The sequence below is a fragment of the Scyliorhinus torazame genome, chromosome 9 (genome assembly GCF_047496885.1).
Source record: "Scyliorhinus torazame isolate Kashiwa2021f chromosome 9, sScyTor2.1, whole genome shotgun sequence".
In the NCBI taxonomy this organism is placed as follows: Eukaryota; Metazoa; Chordata; class Chondrichthyes; order Carcharhiniformes; family Scyliorhinidae; genus Scyliorhinus; species Scyliorhinus torazame.
The window spans coordinates 65,972,642-65,986,713 of record NC_092715.1 but is presented as its reverse complement, the minus strand read 5'-3'; the positions used below and the strand labels follow the sequence as shown (position 1 = coordinate 65,986,713).

General features: G+C 43.5%; 1 protein-coding gene across 2 annotated transcripts in view; it reads left to right on the top strand.

The window, feature by feature from the left end:
• Nucleotides 1-14,072, top strand: part of iqgap2 (IQ motif containing GTPase activating protein 2) — a 424,926-nt gene that overhangs the window by 123,645 nt on the left and 287,209 nt on the right. The window contains exon 1 of one of the 2 annotated variants that reach the window (XM_072516041.1): nucleotides 4,182-4,200. The exons of the other annotated variant lie outside the window; for it this stretch is intronic. The gene's annotated coding sequence lies outside the window, so the exon portion shown is untranslated. Of the gene's footprint in view, nucleotides 1-4,181; nucleotides 4,201-14,072 lie in introns of those variants that run through there. 2 annotated transcript variants of the gene reach the window in all.

Genomic DNA, 14,072 nt, shown 5'->3' with positions numbered 1-14,072 from the left:
TCAGCAATGGTAATACTATTGAATATCGAGGGGTGATGGATAGATTCTCTCTTGTTGGAGATGGCCATTGCCTGGCACTTGTGAGGTGTGAATGGGTTAACTTGCCACTTGTCGGGACAAGCCTGGATATTATCAAGGTCTTGCTGCATTTGGACATGGACTGCTTCGGTATCTGAGGAGTCACGAATGGTGCTGCACATTTTGCAATCATCAGTGAACATCTGCATATCTGACTTTATGATGGATGGAAATAAATTGATGAAGCAGCTAAAGATGGTAAGGCCTAGGACACTACCCTGAGGAACACCTGCAGTGATGTCCTGGAATTGAGATGACTGATCACCAACAACTACAATCATCCTTTGTGCCAGGTATGATCCCAACCAGGGGACAGTATTCCCGTGTCACCTATTGACTTCAGACTGGCTAGGACTCCATGATGCCATGCTCTGTCAAATGCAGCCTTGATCTCTAGGGCAGTCGATCCCACCTTGTATCTGGAATTCAGCTCTTTGTCATTGAATCATAGAATCCCTACAGTGCAGAAGGAGGCCATTCGGCCTCGAGTCTGCACTGGCCCTCTGAAAGATCACCCTACCTGAGCCCAAACCCCATACTATCCCCATAACCCCACATAGGGCCAATTTAGCATAACCTGCACATTTTTGGACTGTGGGAAGAAGCCTGAGCACCTGGAGGACACTGGGGAGAAAAAGTGCAAACTCCACACAGACAGCCACCTGAGGCCGGAATTGAACCCAGGTGGCTGATGCTGTGAGGCAGCAGTGCTAACCACTGTTCAATGTGCTGTACCACGTTTCATGTTTGAAACAAGGCTGCAAATGAAGGCAGGATCTGAGTGACCCTGGTGGAACCCCAACTGAGGCGACAGTGAGCAGGATCTTGCTAAGCAAATGCCACTTGATATCACTGTCAATGACTCCTTTCATAACTTACTGATGGTCAAGAGGTAGGCTGATAGGCCGGTAATTGGCCAGGTTGGATTTGTTCTGCTTATTGTGTACAGGACATATCTGGGCAATTTTCCACAGTGCTGGGTAGATTCCAATTGCCGCTGCACTGGAACAGCTTGGCTAGGGGCATGATTAGTTCTGGAGCACAAGTCTTCAGGACTATTGCCCAGATATTGTCAGGGCCCTTCACAGTGTCCAATGCCTTCAGCTTTGGCAAAGTCATCCATACTCAAAATGCTATCTCCCTTCTCTCTCCATAGATACTGTCAGACCTGCTGAGGTTGTCCAGTATTTTCTGTTATTGTGTCTTCAGCTCTGTCTTGACATTATAAAGAGTGAATTGAATTGGCTGAAGACTGGCATCTATGTTGCTGGGGACCTCCCAAATGAGGCTGAGCTGGATCATCCACTCAACACTGGCTGAAGATTTTTTACGAATGCTTCAACTTTATCTTTTGCATTGATGCGCTGAGCTCCTCCATCATTGAGGATGGGGATATTTGTGGACCCTCCTCCTCCAGTGAGTTCAATAGTTCACCACCATTCATGGCTGTATGTGGCAGGACTGAAGAGTTTCGATCTGATCTGTTGGTTTTGGAATCGCTTGGCTCTGTATTATTTGCTGCTTTTGTTGTTTGGCATATAAGTAGCCCTGTGATGTGGCTTCACCAGGTTGATCATTTTTGGGTATGCCTGGTACTGTTCCTGGTATACTCTTCTGTACTCTGCATTGAACCAGTATTGACCCCTTGGTTTGGTCATGGATGTGTGCAGAATATAGCCCATCGCGAGGTTACAGATCGCGATTGAGTACAATTCTGAAATTACCGATGGCCCACAGTGCCTCGTGGATGCCCTGTTTTGAGTTGCTAGATTGTTCAAAATCTAGCGCATTTAGCACGGTTCTAGTGCCACACCACACGATAGAGGAATCCTCAATGTGAAGACGGGACTTCGCCTCAGCTGAATTCTGCAGTGGTCAGTCCAACCAATTTTGTGATGGACAAATGCATCAGTGTCAGGCAAGCTCATAGAATCATAGCATTTACACTGCAGATGGAGGCCATTCGGCCCATCGAGACTGACAGGCCCTTGGAAAAAGCACCCCACAAAAGCCTACACCTCCACCTTATCCCGTAACCCAGTAGCCCCACTCAACCTTTTTGGATACTTGAGGGGCAATTTAGCATGGCCAATCTACCTAACCTGCACATCTTTGGGCTGTGGGAGGAAACCGGAGCACTCGGAGGAAACCCATGCAGACACTGGGAGAAAGTTCAAGCTCCACACAGACAGTGACCCGAGTGGAGAAAAGAACCTGGGACCCTGGAGCTGTGAAGCAACTGTGCTACCGTGCCCCCATACTGGTGAGAATAAGGTCAAGTATGTTGTTTCCTTACCATTTGCTGAAGACCCCATCAAGCAGCTACACCTGTTAGGGCCTGGCCAGCTCTGTCTGTAATGGTGCTACCAAGCAACTCTTAGTGATGGACATTGGAGTCCCTTACCCAGGGTACATTCTGAGCCCTGTCAATCCCAGTGTTTCTTCCAATTGGTTTTCAATGTGGAAGAGTACTGATTCATGAGCTATGGGGGGATGGTACATGGAGGTTTCCTTCGCCATGTTTGACCTGATACCATGAGACTTCGTCTGGTCCTGTGTCACTGTTGAAGACTGCCAGGGCAACTCCCTCCCTCCCAAATGTGTACGACTGTGCTGCCGGCACTGCTGGGTCTGTCCTGCCAATGGGACAGGATGTACACCGGGTTGGTGATGGTGGTATCTGGGACATTATCTTTATGGTATGTTGGTCGCATGGCGACGCTTTGGTTAGCACTGCTGCCTCATGGCGCCGAGGACCCGGGTTCGATCCCGGCCCTGGGTCACTGTCTGTGTGGAGTTTGCACATTCTCCCCGTGTCTGCGTGGGTCTCACCCCCACATCCCAAACATGTGCACGTTAGGTGGATTGGCCACACTAAATTGACTCTTAATTGGGGGGGGGGGGGGGGGGGGGGATGATTGGGCCCCTTAAATTAAAAAAAAAAAGTTGATCCTTCACTGTGGCTTGGTCGAAATCCTGGAACTCCCTCCCAAACAGCACTGTGGGTTAATCTACACCACATGGACTGCAGCAGTTCAAGAAGGCAGCTCACCACCACCTTCTCGAGGACAATTGGGGATGGAGAATAAATATATAACAATAATAATAATCTTTATTATTGTCACAAGTAGGCTTACATTACCTGTAATGAAGTCACTGCGAAAATCCCCTAGTCCCCTCGGAAAATGCCCTTTAAAATGCTGGTCTAGTCAGCGACAACAGCAAATGGTCTAGCCAGCCAACAACGAGCAGCACAAATTCAAACCAATCCATTATCACCCTCTTTATCTGTTCCTATGTTATGACCCCAGCTGATATTACAGGAAGTCCGGTTCCAGAATGGAACCCTGGTTCAATTCACTGTAACCTTTATGTTTTGTTTTGAGACGTTGATAAACAGAATTACAGGGCTGCCAATTAACTTTTTAATAAGAGAATAAAGCATTTGTTAAACAAGATTAACCATAATACATTACTCCCTCAATCCCATTACACCTTTACAGATATATAATAATCTTTATTATGTCACAAGTAGGCTTACATTAACACTGCAATGAAGTTACTGTGAAAATTCCCTAGTCGCCATTTCTGGCGCTTTTACGGGTATACTAAGGGAGAATTCAGAACGTCCAATTCACCTAACAAGCACATCTTTTGGGACTTGTAGGAGGAAACCGGAGCACTGAGAGGAAACCCTCGCAGACACTGAGACCAGGCAGACTTCACACAGACAGCGACCCAAGTTGGGAAACGAACCCGGGTCCCTGGAGCCGGGAAGCAACAGTGCTAACCACTGTACAACCGTGCCGCCCAGATTTATAAGGGTTACACAAGTTGCAAAATATATTGTATACTCTAATGTTCTCATTAAGTATATAGTCCATGTGAACCAACAGGTCAGACCCGCCCCACTCTGAGAGCAAGTGGCAGATGTAGGTTTTGCGTCAAATCCTCCCAGATGCATGTCACACTGAACCAACTGGTCGCACTGGACTTCCGCACAAGCATTTCCAAACTCCACTCTCAGAAAAAAGACACCTAAGAATCTTTTACGCAAACAACGCTTTCTCTCGGATGCCTTCACCAAGGATACACTTCCAGGATTTCAATATGACCTTTTCGGTATTCCTCTGCCTTGGATTGTCACATGTATTCCACACTATCTCTCAGCTACCCGTATCTGACTATCTGTTAACAGAACATTACTGCTTCACAGGCTGTATTGAGGCATCACCAACCTAGGATTACTTCAGATATCTGGCTTCTTGTTAACCACCTTCACCACGTCTGCACCTTGTAGTTCTGTTTTTAACTGGAAGCCCCTTTCTTTAACTTCAGTGAACAGTACATTATTCAGTTTCCAGTTTTTCTCCCTTTGACTTTAGTCTTCTTGGGACTCTTCTTTTCATCCCTCGGTTTCTAGAACCATCTGTCCTTTAGATTCTGGGACTTGATAGCGGCCCCTTACTTCATTTTAATTTTTTTGAGTGCCTTCCTTCCTCCCATTCCTTCATTTGCAGCAATTTATGGGATGTTACTTGTTCTTCTATAGTGAAGACCGATGCAAAATACTTGTTCTATTCATTTGTCATCGCCTTATTTTCCACTATTAATTCCCAGGCCCACTTTCTATCAGAGCAACGCTCACTTTATTAACTCTTTGTTTTATGAAATAGCTACAGAAACTCTTATTATCTGTCTTTATATTTCTAGCTAGTTGTCTGTCGTACTCTTAATATTTTCCCTCCTTATTAAGCTTTTTGTCATTCTTTGCTGTTTTTTATATTCTGTCCAATCTTCTGACCTGCCACCCATCTTTGAGCATTTATTTGCTTTTTCTTTAAGTTTGATACTATTGTTAACTTTATTAGTTAACCACAGATGCGTGTCCTCCCCTTGGAATTTTTCTTTCTCTCTTGCTTGAAGTATGTACAGTTCAATTCCCGCTGCTGTTGACTATTAAGGTTCATACAAGGTAAGTACTTCAGCAATGATGCACTGACAGTTGCTAGCTTTCAAAGAAAAGGGAAAAAAAAATTGCAACCGATGTATAGTCATTTTAACATGGCATGAGTGAATTGTCATTTTTCAGTTGTTCGGTAGCAAAGGGACTGTATGGCACTTCTTTAACAATCACTGTAATGGTGTCAATACTATAATACGGTAGCACAGTGGTTAGCACTTTTGCTTCACAGTGCCAGGGTCCCAGATTTGACTCCCGGCTTGGTTCACTATCTGTGTGGAGTTTGCACGTTCTCCCCGTGTCTGTGTGGGTTTCCTCCGGGTGCTCTGGTTTCCTCCTACAAGTCCCGAAAGGCACACTTGTTAGGTGAATTGGACATTCTGAATTCTCCCTCAGTGTACCCGAACAGGTGACGGAGTGTGGCGACTAGCGGATTTTCACAGTAACTTCATTGCACTGTTAACGTAAGCCTACTTGTGACACCAATAAAGATTATTAATTATTATTAAAAATTTCAAAAGCAAAAGATACTCGTGACCATTTTCTTGGTAACATTAGGCCACCAGCTGTCTAATTAGCATGAAAAATATCTTTCTCCAAAATAAATCCATTGCCCAAATTCTGCTGCCAAAATAAGTGATACTGATGTCACTCATTGTTATTCACATATAAATTAGGCAGGTTAACTGACTATCCAAAATTGTTCAATTTTTGCATCAGAAAAAACATCTTGCTATTTGCCTCAACATTAAAATGAATGGTTGGGAAGTTTTAATTGCAAGGTAACTAGGAACTATGCATGGAAAGTGAAGCCTTGACAGCACCTGCTTAAGAACCCTTGGAATTGTAATTACTGCCAAGCAATATTAACAATTACCAGTGTGGAGTCTCATTCCTTCCTGTATTAGATGTTGGAAGTTTTAGTCAATTTACCTTACTAAAGAAGTAAACATTTTTACTTTTCATTTTGGTCCCATTCTGTCTTAATCCAGCCTTTCCATTTCTTTATTATTCTTTCTGTATCTTATTTTATGCACTCTTTAAGTACACAGTTCTCAGTCCTTCCACTGTATCCACTGTATATTTCTGAATCCTTCAATTTCTTTGGCTAAGGAGATGCCCTGTTCACCCTCCCTGCCCACTGTGCTTTCAGCAATTAAATGGACGAAACTATGGTATGGGGCTAGACCTGACTGATGGAAGATACCTTAAGATATCCAGCTGTCACAAAATCTGATACATATGTTGGTGTTGACTGTGTTCAGAGAGAGCCAACTGTTTTCTGTAACTACAGTAGCTGTGTTAGCATTGTGAATGACTAAGTAATGGTAATGTCTAATTGCAGTGTCAAAATCTTGCCAACAATTTATCAGGTGGGGGAGGATGTGGTTTAAACTGCAGTTGAGCGTTTGGGTAAAAATAGAATTAAAATAATTGAGCAACGTTTTCTGGCCTGATGTAGCTAGCATTCTGTTCTAATGGCTTCTCCTGGGTTGGAGATAGTTTTGCGTACTGTTGGGAAAGAAATCCTGTGGTTCCAACAATAATATTGCAGCATAGGGGTCATTGTGGTGTATGCTGGGACATTGAATGGCGAATGCAGCATACCACACAGTGATAATCATAATAAATCCCAATAAATTAATCATAAATGGGTTAATCCCAGATTACTGACGTTTTATTTTAAATAACATTCTTTATTACTGGAAATTGTCAGTGTGAGTTCTGTGGGCAATGTTTTCTGGAATGGTGCTAAGAAACAGAAAGTTGTAGTCTGTTTGGATTTTTTTAATATCACAGTTAATGAGTCAATGTCCAAATTGGAATGTTTTCATATGATACGCCAGTTTGAATGTAACTGGATCACTGAAGGCTCTGCCAAGGATCCAGCATTGTTAACCCACAGGATTTAATTTGTGAATGGAAATGGGGTAATGGAAAGGAGTGTATCCGATGTATGCAACAACAAGGTATAGTATACAACTTAATTAGGTGGTTCTAACAATACATGGGAGGGTATTAAGTTTATAGTAGTATCTTTCGATTTTCAGCGCCCAGTTAGAAAAGGAACAGAGGAACAGGATTAGGCCATTCAGCCCCTCGAACTTGTCCCACCATGACTGATCTGTGGCCCAACTCCATATTACTGCTGTTGGCCCATATCCCTTAATATCTTTGCTTAATAAATATCTATCTCCGATTTAAAATTAACAACTGTTCTAGCTTCAACTGCTATGTGGGAGAGAGTTCCAAACCTCTATCACCCTTTGTATGAAGAAGTGCTTCCTAACATCTCTCCTGAACACTCTGGTCCTAAATTTTAGACTATGCCCCCTTTTAGAATCACCAACCAGTGGAAATAGTTTATCTTTATCTGTATTTCCCTGTTAATATCTTGAATACTTCGATCAGATCACCCTTGAACCTTTTAAATTCTAGTGAAAAAAGACCTCGTTTGTGTAATCTTATGTAACTTAAACCCTGTTGTCCAGGTATCATTTTTGTAAACCTACGTTGCACTCTCTCCAAGGCTAATGTATCTTTCTTAAGGTGCGGTGTCCAAAATTGCTCACAGTACTCGAGTAAGGTCTAGCCAGGGTTTTGTACAACTGTAGGATAACTTCAGTGTCTTTATACTCCAATCCTCTAGATATAAAGGCAAGCATTCCATTAGTCTTTTTGATTATTTTCTGCACTTTATCGTGGCATTTTAAAGAGCTATGCCCCTGACCCTGACTTTTTGGACATCCATTGTTCTTAACCTCTTTTCATATAGAAAGTACCTTGCTCTATCCCTTTTTGGTCCAAAATGGATAACCTTGCATTTGCTTGCATTGAATTCCATCTGCCACAATTTTTCCCATTCACCTAGTCTGTCAATATCTACTTGCAATTTTATGCTATCATTACATGCCCTAAAATGCCGCCTAACTTTGTATCATCAGCAAATTTGGATTTTTGACTTTAAAAAATTATCCAAGTCATTAACGAATAATGTGAATAATTGAGGCCCCAACACCAATCCATGTGGCACACCACTAATCATCTCATCATTTCCTGCCAATTAGAGTACTACCCATTATCCACCCTCTGTCGCCTGCCACTTAACTAATTTCCTAACCATGTCAATTATTTACGTTCCAACTCCATGGGCCTCCATCGTAGTTAACAGTCACTTATGTGGCACTTTATCAAATGCCTTCTGGAAGTCCGTATAAATAACATCCATAGGCATTCCCTTGTCCGCTACCTTAGTCACCTGTGCAAAAAATTCAATAAGATATGTCAGGCATGACCTTCCCTTCACAAATCCATACTGGCTCTCCCTGATGGACAAATTTTTTTTTGCTGATTACAGACTCCAGCAATTTCCCCACCACAGATGTTAGGCTAAGCGATCTGTAATTCTCTGATTTCCCCCTTAAAAAGTGGAGTGGCGTGTGCAATTTTCCAATCCAGAGGGACTGCTTCTAAATCTAGGGAACTCTGAAAAAATTATAGCTACAGCATCTACAATGTGCTCCCCTACTTCCTTTAACACCCTCGATGGAAACAGTCAGGTCCTGGAGATTTATCACCTAGTTCCGTTAATTTCCTAGTTAGTACTTATGTTAATTGTATGAATTTCCTGTCCTCCATTGGCTATTAACCTTTTCAGGACTTTGGGCAAGTTATCCTCCCTTTCAACTGTAAATGTCAGTTTGTACACTCTCAGGAAATGGACATAATGTTGTCAAATACAAAAAAAAATGTAAAAATGAAGTTAGCATATTAAAAAAAAATTATAGAACCAACTAACTCCTTTCCATCGTCCTTTCCTCCCTCCCTACGTCATTAAATGTGAGCAGTCACTCCAACTCCTTTTTCGAACTAGGCCACTATTATTTCTTCCCCTGTATAACTGATTCCTTTTATTGCAATGGTAACACTGATGTTGCTTTTTTAGAAAGCAAGCCAGGCAAGTCCCGTGAGTACAGCAGTATTTGCCCTACACACACAATTTGAAAATCTCTGCCCTATTAGAGAGATGGATAATTATGCTAAATAAAAATAAACCAGGTGCTGCAGCAGTACTTCATTGCAGCTCTGCCCAAATGCTCTTTCTATTTTGACTGTCACGTTGAAACAATCATTGAGCACAGTGCTAATTCTGACATCAAACCAATGTACTTAAGGTATTATAAACCGAGAGATGCATCCATGATCCACTACTTTGTTGTGAACCTTTTTTTGCCTTTGCCTCTTCTCCCCAGAGATTCTGCATTATGAAATAACTGACAGTCTATTCATAACATCTTGTTCCCTAGAGTATATCAATTGAACAGGAGTAATAATCTGAAGCCTCGGTTGTTGTTTTTTTGTGAATTACTAATTACCTAGGAAATAATTTGAACATTGTTTATCCAGGAAGCAGTGCTAATATATCAATCACCCCTTTCCATTTGTGTCAACGCTTTGATGACTTATTTTGCCCGGGGTGGGGGTGGATATGAGAGGGAGTGTTGAATGGAGAATTTGAGTCTGAGCTGCTTCCGCAGTGAGATATTAAAAAAAAACCCACCAGCATTAGCGGTTTCCCTATAGTTCAGATTCTAAAATTCTAATAATTGGAGAATTGTGCAAGAAACTAGAGGCTCCTTTTGTTTGCACAATCGTCCATAATGTTGGATTAAAATGTTATGACAGCAACTTCAATTGTGAGCCCTACAGATTCCTAATGCAGATTCTTCTGTTCTGGAGTCTACGTTTGGTGTTGGGCATGGAAGTCAAAGGGATTTCATTTGGGGGGGGGGGGGGGGCATGGTGGGAGGGGGAGATGCAGGTCTACTTGCCTCATCTTGATTCTCCTGTGTGGACTATAAAACACATCCGCTCCTAGCAGATAATTTAAATATCTTAACCCTGTTCTTCCAACCTAAAATACTACCTGAATCTGCATTACAGCAATGTTGACCTGAGATCCACATTCTGATATTTCTCCTTTCGTGCAGGTACACTAGCTCGGCAGTTTTCTTTTGTTTAAGTGTATTAAAAATTATTATAAAGGACTTGCCTGTCCCAAGTTAGGTGCGTAAAATGAGATTTCTTAATTTCTGTACACTTGATCTCTGAGCAGGAAGAAGATCCTGCATTTGACCCTCATTGCGCGGTTCTGGGATATGAGTCGTGACTACTCAGTGCAACTTGTCATCAAGAGATGTTTGCCTGAACAAAAGATGCTTATGAATGTAGGATTGAATAACGGGTGAACAGGTTCCTTTTCAGACACAAGTCTTATTGAATATAGCTGTTGTGAAAGTCTTTTATCAAAATTAATTTGTAAGTTTAAAAAACCAGAAGGATGTTAATTAAGCCATAAAGTGATGTTTTAAATTGTTCTTGGGATATGCACATTTCAGTATTTTATCACCCATCCCTAATTGTCCTTGAAAACTGGTGGCCAGCTTCTGCCTTAAACTGCTGCAGCCGTTGTGGTGTAAGTACTATTCGGAAAGGAGTTCCCTCACACTCCTGACTTGCGCCTTGGAGCTGGTGGCTAGGCTTTGGGAGTCAGGGGATGAATTAGTCATTTTCTGCAGAATATTCAGCCTCTGATCTGCTCTTGTAGTCACAGTGTGTATTTGGCTGAACCTGTTCAGTTTCTGGTCCATGGTAACCCCCCAGGATGATGATGGTGATTACAGATAATGTCGAATTGACAATTTAAAACCGGATTCTCCCAGCTGCAGTTAAATGTAGTATCTCAAATTCCAGTGGTGGTTATGAGGTGAGTGTTTTTGACCCTTTTTGCCAGGTTAGTGGGATGGAGTAATTGAATTTAATTGGTTTCTCCTCTGGTATGAGATGTCTACAGGGTACTACATGAGACAGAAGTTGAACAAAGGCCCCCTCATCAGACTCTGAATGCCCCCGAGTGGAAGAGAAAAATGGTGGAGCCCTTTGTGTTGTCGATGCCCCCCCCCCCCCCCCCCCCCCCAAATGAACAATGGAGAAATTAGTGGAATTCCTTACGGAAAAGCAAGACTGGAAATGTTGGAGGAGATTATGGACTGTATTGGTTCTATGCAGTCGGGGAAGGCACTGGGGCCAGATGGCTTCCTGATGAAATTCTGCAAACAGTTTGCGGCCTTGTTGGTATTACACTTATTGGCGATGTTTAATAACTCTGTCTCAGGTGGTGTTGCTGGCCACATTGGACAGGGGTCGACCTCTCTAACCCCAAAGAAGGGCAAGGATGCTATGGAGTGTGGGTCTTCCAGGCCTATCTCCTTATCGAATGCTAACGCAAAGCTATTAGCTAAGGTGCTGGCGATGCATCTGGAGGGGTGCTTCCGGAGGTGATCTGAGGACTAGGTAGGGTTTGTCAAGGGCCGAAGGTTGGTGGCCAACATCAGGAGATATTTAAACGGGGTCCTGTTGCCCTCCATGGGGAAGGCATCAGAGGTAATCTTCTCCATGGATGCGGAGAAGGCAACTGATGGAAGTGGAATGGAGGTATCTCTTCAAGACTTTGGGGCGACTTGGGCTTGGGCCAACATTTATCTCCTGGGTGAGACTGCTGTATAGCGCCCCCCTCGGCGAGTGTCTGGATCAGCGCGGTGAGCTCGGTGCTTGCGGTAGTATAGTGTGGGAAGGATAATGGAGCTGTTGAGGGAGTTTGGATCCTTCTCGGCGTGCAAATTGAATGTGAGCAAGAGCAAAATCTTCCTGGTGAATCCTCTGGGGAAGGAGATGGATTTGAGGAGGCTGCCGTTCAGGCTGGCCATGACTTGGTTTAGGTATTTGGGGATTCAGGTGGCTCATGACTGGGCCTTGCTGCATAAATTGAACCTGGCCAGTCTGGTGGAGGCAGTGAAGGGGGATTTGAAGAGATGGGATGCCCTCCCATTGTCCTTGGCAGAGAAAGTGTTTACCGTCAAAATGAAGATTCTGCGATGTTCTTATTTGATTTCCTGTGTCTCTCAATCTTCCTCCCTAAATCTTTTTTGTTCGGGTTGATAAGTTAATCATGGCCTTTGCCTGGGTGGGTAAGACTCTCAGGATTCGAAGAGCCTTCTTGTGGAGGGGGCAACAATCGGGAGGGCTGGTGCTACTGAATCTGATGCTCTATTACTGGGAAGCGAGAAAATGCGAGGATGGATGGAGGAGCCGGGCTGAGGTGGGGGGTGGATAGAGGAGACTTCCTATTTAGGGTCGTGTCTAAGGGCATTAGTTGTGGGCCCTCTTCGGCCAGGTTCTCTATGAGCCCGATGGTGGTGGCGTCTCTCAATTTGGAACCAATTTTTGCAGTATTTTAAATTGACGGCAAAGTTATTACTGTCACCAATTTATGAGAACCATAGGTTTGTGCCATCCAGGATGGATGCAATGTATAAGATTTGGAAGAGGGAGGGGGTCAAGAAGTTGAGGGATTTGTGGAGGGTAGGTTTGCGGCACTGGCAGAGATAGTGGAGAAATTTAAACTCCCGAGGGGGAGTTCGTTTAGGTATATGCAGCTGCGAAACTTTGTAAGATGCTGTTTTCATTCCCTCAGTTTCTGAGATTAGAAAAGATTATGTTTGCCATTAGAGGGTCGTGGAAAGGGTTCTATTCCAGGAGGAAGCTATTCATCACCTTCTTTAAAGACTTGTTCATGGCCAGCAGCTGGGGAAGAGGGGACTGTTTGTGTGTGGAGAGGGGGGGGGGGGGGGGGTGGTAGGGGGGGTTTAGGGTTATTATTATTTTGTTAAAAAAGCCAGATTGTATTATTTTGGATTGTTTTGTATGTGATAATCTGAAAAATTTTAGAATAAAAATATTTATTATAAAAGAAATGTCGAATCTTCTAAATGCCAATAATACAGACCTGAAAGTGTAGTGTGGATGGGCGCGGTTTCACAGGTCGGTGCAACATCGAGGGCCGAAGGGCCTGTACCGCGCTGTAATGTTCTATGTAATACGCAAACTATCAAGAACCCAAGTTAATTTTCTCACCCATTCTCAAAGCAATTCCTTTTGCTTCTAAACGGAGGGTAGAATTCTCCCATTAGGGGACTAGGACCTGTAGCAGGGGTGAGAACATGAAGTGTTTCCTGCTTTTGAAGGCTGGTGCAAAAACATGCTGTAACTTTCCATCCTGACCTCGTTAATTATGCAATTGCATGCTTTGTGCCACACCCCATGGTGGGGCAGGCCTGATGGTGTGTAGTCCACCATCGATTCCAGGTGTCAAAATGAAAAGATGCCCAACGTCACTGACCCACTGTTGCAGACAGACAATGGAACTCTTGAAAATGAAGATGGATCTCTTGCAACACTTTGAGACTGGAAGATGGATCTCCTTGATGATACTGAAGATCCACCTGTCGATGCTTCCCCACCCACTGCTGTGATCTTCCGGGGTCCAGCATTGCTGGTGGTTCCCGTACCAAACTCCGAAGGTAGCCCTAGGCAATAATCCGGTGAACCTGGTATCTGTACACTGTTTGCACTGGCATGTTTTCCCACTGGCATCGTGGAGAGAGGGTAGACATTCTGGTCAGGCTCTCGACTTGAGTATTCTGACTCTCACCTGAAGTGGCCTCCCACATTCTAACCTTTGGAGGTCATCCAAAGCTCTGCTGTCTTTGTCTTACCTTGCACAAAATCACATTTATCCATCGCCCCTGTGATCACTGACTTGCATTGGCTCCTGGTTAAGCAGCATTTTAAAATCCTCAGTCTTGCTTTCAAATCCCTCCAGGGCCTCGCTCCTCAATATCTCTAATTTCCTCCAGCCCCATAACCCTCATATCTCTGCACTCTTCTAGTTCTGGCCCCTTGAGTATCTGATCATCCCTGCTGAACCATTGCCGTTCTCTTTCCCCCTTTAAAATACTCCTTGTCCAAACTATTGGCATCTGCCCTCTTGTACTCTTAGGTGGCTTGATGTCAAATTTTGCCTCCTGCTTCTTTGAAATGCCTTGGGATGTTTTATTATTTAAAAGTGATATACATGTAACAGTTGGTGAAGGGGGAGATCAGATCATTCTCAATAGATCATCAACTGAGC